The sequence below is a fragment of the Chroicocephalus ridibundus genome, chromosome 3 (genome assembly GCF_963924245.1).
Source record: "Chroicocephalus ridibundus chromosome 3, bChrRid1.1, whole genome shotgun sequence".
In the NCBI taxonomy this organism is placed as follows: Eukaryota; Metazoa; Chordata; class Aves; order Charadriiformes; family Laridae; genus Chroicocephalus; species Chroicocephalus ridibundus.
Window position 1 is genome coordinate 122,434,975 of NC_086286.1, and position 12,062 is coordinate 122,447,036.

The 12,062-nt window shown below is 47.7% G+C and overlaps 1 protein-coding gene across 3 annotated transcripts in view; it reads left to right on the forward strand.

Annotated features, from left to right (window-relative positions):
* Positions 1-12,062, forward strand: part of TNFRSF21 (TNF receptor superfamily member 21) — a 38,399-nt gene that overhangs the window by 13,641 nt on the left and 12,696 nt on the right. The window lies entirely within an intron of this gene.

Here is a 12,062-nt window from a genome sequence, read left to right on the forward strand (position 1 = left end):
CTAATGGCCTGAGTTAGCAGCCAGCCTACTTCCACGTCTGTCCTCACGTCGGTCCCCATGGCGGGGCCTGTCCCCAAAGCCCCCAGGTCTCGCCTGCCTGGGATCGTGAAGGTAGAGCAGCACCAACGGTGGAGCTGTGGTTGGAGAAGCTGGGCCTCTTGCTGCTTCAGCTGGCTCTTACTCTCTAGCCCTGCAGATGGGAATCCAAAGGGGAAAAGTAGTTTGCCAAAGATTTCCAAAGAAATTATCAGCGTGGCGCCTGCACGACATGGGCACAGGGCTGATAGCGCTCTGTGGTTTTAACCTTGTATGACTGCTTTCTTTTAGAAGATTAGGAACTGTCAACATGCTGGAAACGTTTTCTTCTAAACAGTCCCTTCATTTTAGCGAATGCCCATTTCTGTTGTTCTTCTGTTTCCAAAGGCAAGGAATTGAACTTGTAATAAAAATGGAGACTTGAATCCTGTCTCGTGAATGTCTTGGAAATGCCAAATTTGGCATCGGCCTATGCCAAACATGACGATGGGCTTGCAGGCATCCTGCAGGCATCGGTGATAGTGTTGCCTTTGGCTTTCACCCATTGAGTAGCAGAGGATGAAAGGCAAAGACGGTGTAAAACGTTACGGTTTTGGGTGAAACCTCCTGTGATAGAAGAAGCTGCCTGAAATGATCTGCCAAGAGGCAAGAAGAGTTTGGTGATTTTTTTTTATTTTTTTTTTTCGGAGTTGAAAGACTGAAGAATAGTTCTTGGCAGCGCTGGCCTGGCATGAGATGCCACTTCCCTTTTATTTTTCTTCAAGTCTGGTAATTGCACATTATTGCAGTGGGTGGTGAGAGCGAAGCCAGGAAGCCTCCGGTTAAATAATCAGAGAAATAAACTGTTCTGCAGAAGCTGTTTGCAGCTGAGGTAGAGCTGAGGCTGCTTCTACTCTTGCAGGTAGAAGAGTACGTACTGAAAATGGCGCAGGATCGAAAGCAGAGTGGGGAGGTGAGGGGTGATGGTGGAAAGATGGGGAATTTGAGGATTTGGGGGTCTTGGTTGCTCAGCTGTCAGGATGCCCGGTTTTCAGCATGTTGGGAGCTGGGATCGTCTCGGTTGGTGATTTGTAGGGAATGGCTGTTGGCTTGCAGCTCAGTTGTTGTAGGACCAGGTTTGAGCTTGGTCTGCTCCATAGCAAGTTGGTAAGGGTGTTGAAGAGGGACCAGAGCCTCGCTGGAAAGCCCTGTGCCATGGAGAACCTGACCCTGTGCTGCAGCTCCGAAGCGTCCCCATGTGAATGTTACCAGCGGGTGTGTTGGCAGTGTGCATCGGGACGTCTCGGGTCATTGCAGGCTTGTCCTCACATGGAATCAGATACTCATTTATGGTTAGTGTTGGAAGATGCTTATCAGAGTAAAATTACTTCTTTTTTTTTTTTTTAAAGAGTCAGCACACTGACTAAACAAGCCCACACATAACCGTAATCTTTTCTGTAGATCCATCACCTAATGAAGGGAAGCAAGTGCATGGAAGCAACCCAGCAGTGGATATCCTTCCTCGAGTCCGGTGTCACTTCCTTCTCAACTGCTACCCTGAATAAGGAAACCCAGCTGCAGGGATGGCGCTTGCAGGTCTATGGGGTGACTCTAGATGCTACTTTAGGACCCCTCCTTAGTGCTTCTATGGGTAAATGAGATGAAAGACATGTAGTAGGCATGGGTTTCTCTGTAGGGTTAGTTTTTCCTTTGATCAGCTCCTAGATGGGTAACAGCTTGTTTGGCAGGAGCATCACGCTGGGAGGCAGGGTGAGGATGGAGGAGCTGCTGTGGAAACACACCTCTGGGGACTCCGTCTCATCTGCACATCTGCAGAGCGTCGGGAGGAGCCATGGGGTTAAAAGCTTCACCACTCTCAGACTGTGGTGGCCTCAAGGTTTTGTGCCCTGACCACAGGTAGGGCAGAGATGGCCAGCAGCATCTCAAGAGGGCAGGTGTGCCCATTGCTGCTAACATAGTTTGGTAATTGCGGTTACGCCTGGAGAGGAGCGGCCCTGGGCTTGTGTGCAAACCCTAATATGACTCTGGCAGGCAGAGCATGAAATGAGGGATTAATGTCTGTCTACCTGCCAAAACGGAGAGGCAGAAGGTGGTGTTGTGGTTTGGTTTTTTTTTTCCAAAGCAGTCTCTTCTGGCATCTGCAGCTTAATGATCTGTAGATGACCGCTTGTCCTCTAACATTAGTCAGCCTGTCTACCTCTGCAAAGTGGGATCCAGGCGGAAAGGGAGCTTATTCAATTGGAATCATAGAGTGGTTTAGGTTGGAAGGGACCTTAAATACCATCTAGTTCCAACACCCCTGCCATGGGCAGGGACACCTCCCACTAGACCAGGTTGCTCAAAGCCCCATCCATCCTGGCCTTGAACACCTCCAGGGATGGGCCATCCACAGCTTCTCTGAGCAACCGGTGCCAGGGTCTTAACACCCTCATAATGAAAAACTTCTTTCTGATACCTAATCTAAATCTCCCTTCTTTCAGTTTGAAGCCATTACCCCGTGTCCTATCGCTAGATGTATTGTAAAAAGTCCCTCTCCAGCTTTCTTGTAGGCCCCCTTCCGATACTGGAAGGCCAATATAAGGTCTTCCGGAGCCTTCTCTCCTCCAGGCTGAACAACCCCAACTCTCTCACACTGCCTTCACAACAGAGGTGCTCCAGCCCTCTGATCATCTTCTGGACCTGCTCCAACAGGTCCGTGTCCTTGTGCTGGAAGGGGCAGGTATGTGGTGGGCACCAGGAGAAATACGTATGCTGTTTTACTTCTGAGCCTTGAAACAGGGATGCTCCATTGCTGGAGCTTGTTGGGCTGTGTGGGAGCTCTGTGTTTCATGCTACGAGTGCTCCAGCATTGGTGTGATGCTTCACTTTGGGGTGGGATGAAGCAGCCCTTCGTCTGCAGTGGAAACCTCTGCCGTGGGTGCTTTGGGGTGACATCGGATGAGTTCAGAGCACCATCTTCCTCAAACTGCTCGACTCAAAACTTTGCTCAGGTTTGCCCCAAACTCATCCTTGACCTCTCGGGAAGCTGCAGGGTTTCCATAGGGTTTATGCAGGAGGTGACCAAGGCTTTGTGGTGAAAGGGAGCCTTGGAAGACATGAACAAGGGAGACTGGTCTTCTGCTTAGAGAGACGGAAACCTAATAGTGTGCAGGTTTATCACATCTCGCTCCTGAGCCTTATTGCATTAGCAGGCCTGAAGACCCCAGTGCTTCCTCACGTTTAATGTGTGTTACTACACAAGCCATGTGTCCAACATACGCAGGTCTGTGTGGAGCTGCCTGGGGAAACTGGTATGTTTGCTCCCAAATCTGCTTCAAAAAAAAAAAAAGGGGGAAGAAAAAACCCAAACTATCCCATGGTCAAAATTCCTGGGTGGCCCCTGGATTCATTTAATAAGGGATCGGGATTTGTGCCCGGCTGTTAAGGTGTAGGGTCGAGTGTCGGAGGCAGGGCAGCTCTGCGGGGAGAGGAGGGTTGTCCTTGTTTTTTGGCCAAAAACCCGGCACCAGTTTCTGTGCCGGGAGGGGCTGTGATTTCTCGCATCCGTAAGGCTCTCACTCATAACTCCTCGAATAACAAGGCAGATATTTTTTTCCTCGCTCGCCAAGGCTTTTTCTGAGGGAAAGAAATGCAGGAGGCAAATTTAATCCTGGGGTTGGCATCTGCGGGTGTCTGGATATTTATATGGCCCTGCTTGCTCAGGGTTACCAGCTGTCCAAGAGGGTTATAATGAAGATTAACTCTGTGAAAGCCGTTTAAAAGTTAATAATTACATAAAATACGCTGGCCGTTCCCTTTTAAACGAAAGGAAGAGCAAGTCTATTCTGCAGGTCCCCAACGCCAGTGTAGGGATACACGCAGGGAGAGCATCCCGTGGTGGTGGGCAGGAGCTCCTGTGGGTCTCGGGAGAGTTGGACCAAAGGTGCTCTTATAGAGGTAACTTCAATGTAGGGTGTGGTGGGAAGGGAGGTCTTGTCTTGTGCTGACCCTCATGTTCCCAGATCTGAAACATGTTTGTAACCGCATGTGGCTGATCACAAGCCTTCTTCGACTGCTTGGTTTGGTTATTTTTCAGAGAGCGTGTGGGAAGTGTTTTGTCAGGAGTCCGTTTCCTGCCCTGCAAGACTTTTTTGGTTTTTAAAAGAAAAACAAACACCACTGTTTAGTGGTTTGTTGCCCAAACTTCACTTGCGGAGGATGTGAATCACTGGCTCCTGGGAGGGTCTGGTACCAGTGCTGTCCTCCATGGGAAAACTAGGAAATCACTAATGAGTCTTCATAAGTGTGTCCTCTCCTCCTGTCCAGACAAAGGTTCTTGTTAGAATCCTAGGAAGGTTTGGGTTGGAAGGGATTTTCAAAGGTCATCTCGTTCCAACCTCCCTGCCTTGGGCAGGGACACCTCCCACTACACCAGGCTGCTCAAAACCCCATCCAGCCTGGCCTTGAACACCTCCAGGGATGGGGCATCCACAGCTTCCCTGGGCAACCTGTTCCAGCGCCTCACCACCCTCACAGTAGAGAATTCCTTCCTTATGTCCGATCTAAATCTACTCTTTTTCAGTTTAAAACCATTGTCCCTTGTCCTGTAACTACAGGCTCTGGTAAAATGTCTTTCTCCCTCTTTCTTATAAGCCCTCCTTAAGTACCAGAAGGCCGCAATATGGTGTCTCCCAAGTCTTCTCCAGGCTGAACAACCCCAACTCTCTCAGCCTGTCCTCACAGCAGAGGTGCTCCAGCCCTCGGATCGTCTTTGTGTCCTGCTCTGGGCTCTCTCTAACAGGTCCATGTCTTTCTTGTGCTGAAGGTCTAAAGGTTACAGAGCTGGACACGGGACTCCAGGTCGGCTCTCATGAGAGTGGAGCAGAGGGGCAGAATCGCCTCCCTTGACCTGCTGGCCTCACTGTTTTGGATGTGGTTGGATTTCTGGGCTACAGGCACACGTTGCCGGCTCATGTTGAGCTTTTAATCCATCAGTACCCCAAGCCCTTCTCGGCAGGGCTGCTCTCAATCCCTTCATCCCTCAGCCTGTATTGATACCGGCGCTTGCCGTGACCCATGTGCAGGACCTTGCACATCTTCCAAACCTCCTCATTTAGCACCTGAAATATACTTGGGGGGCAGGAGGGGGAGGAATTGAGTTTCCAACAACTCCCACTTTTTGGGCAGAGATTGGTGAAGTTTTCACGTTTTTGGAAAGGTATTTGTGTCGGAGGCTTGGGATTTCTAATCCTTGGTTTGGCCAAGCCGTGGTGTCAACTGGAGTTTGGAAGTGCTGCGTCCTGGCTCGGTTGTACATGCAGGCTCTCGGTGTGTGTTCAGAGGTAAAAATAGGCTGGTGTGGCTGCGTTTTGCATGAGTCAGGAGGATATTTGGAGGAGGGAGGTGGGATGAGCTCAGGAACAGAGCTGGGTTAGCAGTGATTTGGAACTTTTATCTGAACGCAGGGGAGGGTTGGGCTGCATCACTGCGGTTCTCCTGTCTGACTTGCATGTGCCTTTGGGCTGTGCTCTCCACCCACAATGTTTCATCCTCAAGGTCTGTGCGCGTTTCAAAATCTAGCCAGCCTGTCACGGTCAGGATTTGTCATTCCACGTGGTGCCATGTGCTCTGAAGTGGACAGATGGAGAAAGTGATGAAATTGCAGCTCTTCCCATGTAGGGTGAAGAGCCAGTAATGGCAAATAGCATCCTTTCTGCAGAGAAAAAATGAATTTCAGTGTCTCTGTTACTGGAGGTCTGGATTGCATTAAAGAACAAGCCATCGATGTGTGTGTTGGGTGGGTGTAGCAATTGCCATTGCCCACCTCTGGGATACCTGTTCCAGTAGTGGAAGCTGCAGGTGCTCTAGCTCAGGTTAGTAACTGGGATGGTGGAGGTCAGTTCCTGCAGGTGTCATGGGTGGACTGGTGGTACCTGTCCCTGCTGATGAAGGGCTAGAACCTGGAGTCTTCTGAAACTCAACCTTTCTGAAAATGCATGAAGCTGGCTCTGGAACCCTGGGTAGATGAGCTACTCAGTAGATGAGACCATGTGTGCCACAGGTCCTGAACGGTCTCCTGAGCTTTGCTTCCTGTCGGTCCAGAGACCAGAACCAGACCAGAACGGTCTCCTGTCGAAGACCGCCTATAAGACTTGAACTGGTGTTGTGTTAATCCTCTCTGTGCTTTGTCCCTTCATTGTTAGTGGATGGGAGGACACATGGCTTGGGAGGGCTCTGTAGGCTTGAACGTGGGATTTCCCCTTAAAGGTGGCAGCTTCTCAGCAAGCACTCTTCTGAAAAATAGCAAACGATATGTGGCTTGAGTTCCAAAAATGAAAATAATGACGGCTTGTTTGTGAGAGGGTGAGGAAAGGAAGGAACTGAAGCTCCTCTGTGGCTGGGCTGTGGTTAGACTTTATCGTATCTGTTGCCAGGTGCTTGGGTGTAGCCTTCTGGCAGGGTAGCTCTTTTCCACTCCTCTCAAGTTTGTTGAAAGAAGTCAAAAAGCAATGGCAAAGAGGAGAAACGGTGTCTTGCAGGTGTATTGTATGTAGGCGTGCCAGCACCCCTGGTCATGGCCCTGCGCCATGCTGGCTTCTTGCCCTGCTTGAGACCAAATGATCACTGAAGGACCCGGTTCATGTCCAACTGTAAATAGTAGGGCTACAGAAGATGAGCGAGGCTTGTCCAGAACAAGCTCAGGAGAGTCATTAAAGGTCAGCCAAGTCCTGTTCGCTTGCGTGATTACCGTCCCAGTGACATTCATGAGTGGGAGGAGTGGCTGCTCTGTCTACATTGAACTGTGCACACCACAGTGCGGTGAGAGACATCCAAAGGATCTGGAAACGGATGGGGAAAAGTCTTGAACCAGATCCAAAATAAACAAATGGAAGTCACTGAAATGGTGTTTATGAGGAGGGCTGGGGTGGAGGTGAGCAGTGTCCTTGGAGGCAAGACTGCTGTCTGTAGACCTGCCCTGCCTTTCCAGGAAAGTCCTCCCGTCAGCTCAGCGTCTCTGTAGATGAGCTGGACGTGTATTCAGCAGTGCTGTTTGCTTGTGCCACTCTGCAGGCGTCTGTCTGTCTCTGGACTTATCTCCATTTATCTCCATTTGTTCCGGCTGTAGACGTGTCTGGTGGCACCCTTGTTCCCACGTGTGTACATCCACCCCTGGGCTTCGCGTCTGCCTGTGCACAACGTGTTGGCCTTGTTCTGCCACGAAGGGGAGTTCTTTGTTGCTCCGGGGTTATCACCACCTTAAAATAATTAGGTGGTTACATGGAATAGCCCATTACAACATTTAGAGAATTGCAAAGTTTAGGTAATGGCAATTGAAATGCCACCTGCCCAGGTACCCAAGACGCTCATGGATGTCCCGGATCCTTCAGATGCTGTCGTTGCCCGCTCTGGGATGGCCATGGCACACACAGCTCTGCTGGAGGCAGCTGTGGGTGTTTCACAGCAAGGGCTCCTTCATTCCAGTGTCTGAGGTGAGCAAAGCTGGGTAATAAATGGTGGTGGTCCCTGATGGTGATGATGGAGAGGGTGGTAGTGCCTCCTGCATTAGCAGCAGGGTGGTGGCAACTCTCCCAGGCTGTTTCCGTGGCCTGTGTTAAAAAAGGAGGAGGATTCAGACTGTTCTTTGGCATTTGCAAGCTCAGAGCAGCTTCAGCATCGCACCGATGTGGCTCTGACTGGCCTCACGTGGGAATCATGAAATGGGTGGGCTAAAGCACCATCCCCATGGAGCTCGGCCATTTTACTTGGGATTGTTGGACTCTGGAGGGCTTTTAGCGTCATCTCCAGCCTTGGCGTGCAGATGAGCCTGGTGGGAGAAAGTCCATGTGGTTTGGTGGGTGGGGAGGACCCAACACCCAAGGTGGAGCTGGGGTTTTCTGCACCATGCACCTTGGTGGGCACCTTCCCATCCCATCGGGACCCTCCGGCACTATTAATGCTCTGCAGAGTAACTTGTAGGACTTCTGCGGATATGGAAATAGTAGGACCGTAAGCTTATTATCAGCATTAACATTTTATTTTAGTTTTGGACAAGTGAATTAAGTTACTGTAAATGGCTTGAGCAGTAATACTTGGCAGTGTGCAGCCGCAACTTGTCATGTAATGGTTTTAATCTTATTTTTTAAGAACAGAGGGAGCAATCGTTTTCTAACTGACTGGAGCCAAATCTGCGCTCACGTCTGTGTCTCTTCCATATCTCTCTGGGGTTTTGTTTGCACAATATTGTAGTGGATGTAGCAAACATATGGGGCTTAAATTCGTTTAATAGTTGCAAGAAAATGAGTTTAAGGTTCTTATAGTATTAAGGTAGACATTTCCAAATTCGTTTTTAATGGAACATTTGTTCTCCAAAGATTATTACGCGCCATTAAGTCCTCTCCTGCCTGGTGTGTTCTTGTGCCCTGGGATATTATTGCCGAGGGATATAAACATGTTTATGGGGCCACTTTATTGAACGGTGAGATTAAATACACTAAACTCGAAAATGTCAGTAGGAGCATGAGCGCTTTGCCGTAAATCTTGCGCGAGCGCATTAGGACGTAAATGTCGTGCCGCCGTGTAAAACGGGTGCAAATCAAGTTGCAACCAGCTGAAAATTTTTCTCGTCAGTAAATACCGGGATTTATCAGCATTAAATACACAGATGGGAGCAGGTAGTGTGTGGGTTTTTCCTTCCTGGGGGGGACTGGATGTGCCACGCAGGGGTCATAAACCAGCGAATTTTATTTTAATGCTTCTGTATGACTGATGTGCCTGGGAGTAACGCTTCATCTCACCTCAGGGCAGCACTGCTGCGGGGACCCGGCTCTGCTCACTGTATATATAAAATGGGCAGCATTTGATATTTTTTTTCTTAAATGTATATAAACACATATATATGTAAATGGGCAGCATTATCTATATATCTATCACTTAACCTGGGGAAAAAAAATAATTCCTGAATAGGAAGGTAGAAAAAGCTCTGAGATAATAATTCATGCACTGAGATATATCTATCTATAGATAGATATATATAGATGTATGGAGGCCTGCTCGCCTGTCCCTCCTTGCATTGCTGTCATTGGCGCACAAGCTTTGTCTACCCTCAAAGTCAGAGATTTTTATTTTTCGCCCCTGCTTTGAGTGGTAAAATTAAGCGTTGACTTGCATAAACCTGGGGTTTTGCTGGTTTTATGCCAAAACTAGTTGAATGTGCTGGTTGAAAGGATCTGACTCCAAACCCGAGTCGGCTTTTGGGCTCCTTCCCGACACGGGTGTGTGGTACCCGAAGGCGGGGGGTTTGGTTGCTGGCGTGATGTGATGCGTGTCCTCCCAGCGCCGAACCGACGGCCAGCCCGGGTGGGTACAGAGGCATCGAGGGAGAGGGATTTGTCTTTGTCTGAGTAACGGGAGGAGTTAACAAGACCAGGCTTAATTCCTGCCACCGTGTTGAAACGTGATGAGCGATAGCATGTATTTATGTGCCTCAGATAATTAGCCCCATCATAAATCTTAATAGCATATTCACAGCCTTCTCTTGTTCCTCAATGCCGGGGAACATTTTCTTTGTCTTGGGCTTAATTTGAGTAATGAAGAAGGCTTTCTTAATTTTTAATTTATTTTTTTTTCTCCTCCCTCCCTCCTGAACCTCTCCATAGTTAAAACCAAGCCCTGTGGGTGGTGTGTGTTTTGGCGGGGGCTGCATCCCCTGCGCTGGGCTGAGCTTTTATGGTAGGAGAAACCCCGACCCTCACACCTCCGTGTGGGATAACACATGGACGTGGCCGTAAATCGGCTGGGGGGAGGGAGGTTTGGTGGCCGTGGGTGGAGGAGGGTAGGGATACGCAAAATGGCGTTTGTACTTTGGTGTTTTCCTGCTGTAGAGCAGGTGGAACGCCGGCTGCGGATGCTCTGTGCGCCGTGGGGACATGGCAACGTTATCTAGCTCGGAAGTGAAAACTGAAGTCTATATATAGCAGGTCTTGATAAGCGCGATTTAATTGTGGGAAGGGTTTGGGTCAAAAATCTCTATATGAGGCTGTATAGTTGGGGTTTTTTTATATATATATATATATGTGTGTGTACGGGGGTATATAAGCATATACACACACACATATAAAATATCTATCTTATATATATAAAATATATAGATATACACACATATAAAATATCTATCATATATAGAGATAGATAAAAATATATATACACACACATATAAAAAAATCTGTCCTATATAGAGATAGATAAATATATATATATATATATACACACATATAAAAAAATCTGTCCTATATAGAGATGGATAAATATATATACACACACACATGTAAAAAATATCTGTCCTTTATAGAGATTAATAAAAATATATATATATATATACACACACACACATGTAAAAATTATCTGTCCTATATAGAGATGGATAAAAATATATATATATACACACACATATTAAAAAAATCTATATCAGGCCATATACATACTTTATATATCTACGTGTGTATATATGTACACTCAAATATATATATATAAAGTATCTATATCATATATAGAGATATATAAAAATATCTGTGTCGTATATATCTGTGTATATATACACATACGCGCATATATATATATATGAGAGATATAAAAACCATACAGCCTGATATACATTTATATATATAAAAAGAAATATCATTATATCTATATCAGGCTGTATAGGTTTTATATAGAGAAAAAGATATCCGTGTATCTATATCAGACTGTATAGTTTATATATGTATATTGATTTTTATATATATATATGTACATACTTATCTATTTGGCTATATCAGGGCTGTGACGTGAAGGCGCAGTCGGGAGGTCTGGTCTAAACTGCGTTAGAAATTGTTAAATTTTAGGCCAGCAGGAAAGACCCTGGCTATGATAGTCCTCCGTAAGCAGCTGTTTTTTGCTGACGCAGCCGTTGTGCCCGCAGGGGGAAGGAGAAGTAGTCCCTGTAGCGATGGGGGTGGCTTGCGAGGGGGTGCTTGCGAGGAAACCCGAGGTGTGTGGTGGCATCTCTGGAAAAAGCGAGTTTATCTCTGCAGCTCACCTATGCCGACCCTTCACGTGGTGGTCTAAAACCAGGTGGTGTTCGGCTTGATGAAATGAGGTTGATTAGCTGTTATGGAAGAGCTATGGCTTTGGTCGAAGGTTTAACTCCTGATCTCTCAGCAGACGCAAGGAGGAGTGTGCTCCTTCCATTGCTCCCAAAGCTAAAGGGAGGGAACCCTCACCGACTCGAACCAACGTGTCTCAAGGGCTTTTCTGGGGGGAGCTCTGCCTTTTTGTTCCTCAGATCCCACACCAGATCATCCACTCGCCCAATGCTCCCCTGGTGCAGTGTCTCCCATCCCATGGCTGAGTCATCCCACCAGTCTGCACTGGACAGGGCTCTAGAGTTGCACACTCTAGTGACAGAGATTGTAGGGGTTCTTTTGGTGCATGTATGGTTGGACTCGATGATCTCAAAGGTCCTTTCCAACCATGAAGATTCTATGATTCTGTGATACTGCGCAACCGTAGCTGCTGTAGGTGCTCTGTTACGGAAATGCTCATCTTTACAGAGGTGCTTTTGGTGACGCACCCCTTAATCCAGCTCCTGTTCAAAGCGGTAGCTGCAATGCAGGCGTACGGGCGAGCGCGTTGCCATCTCCCCCGCTCCTGCAGCCGTGCCGTGGCTGAGTACCAGGGTTTCTCCTGTGCCGAACAGCGCAGGAAATCTTACGATTAAATTATTGTGGTTAATTTTAGAGTGTGTTTACCTTAATTGGAGCAACCTATGGGTCTGTCACCCTTTACTTGCATAGCGGGTGTTGAGCATGTTATAGGTGCTGCTTGTCTGCAGAGCTCCTTGCAGCCTGGACTCAGGAAAGGAATATTATTAAAAATAATATTAATAAAAATCTCCAAACAAGAAACAACCAAAGTAAAGCAAAGCACGGGGATGGGGATATTTGGGGATGGGAGAAGCTTTGCTAAGGCTTAGGTCTGCAGCGCCGCAGACCCCTGTCCCTCACCTGTAG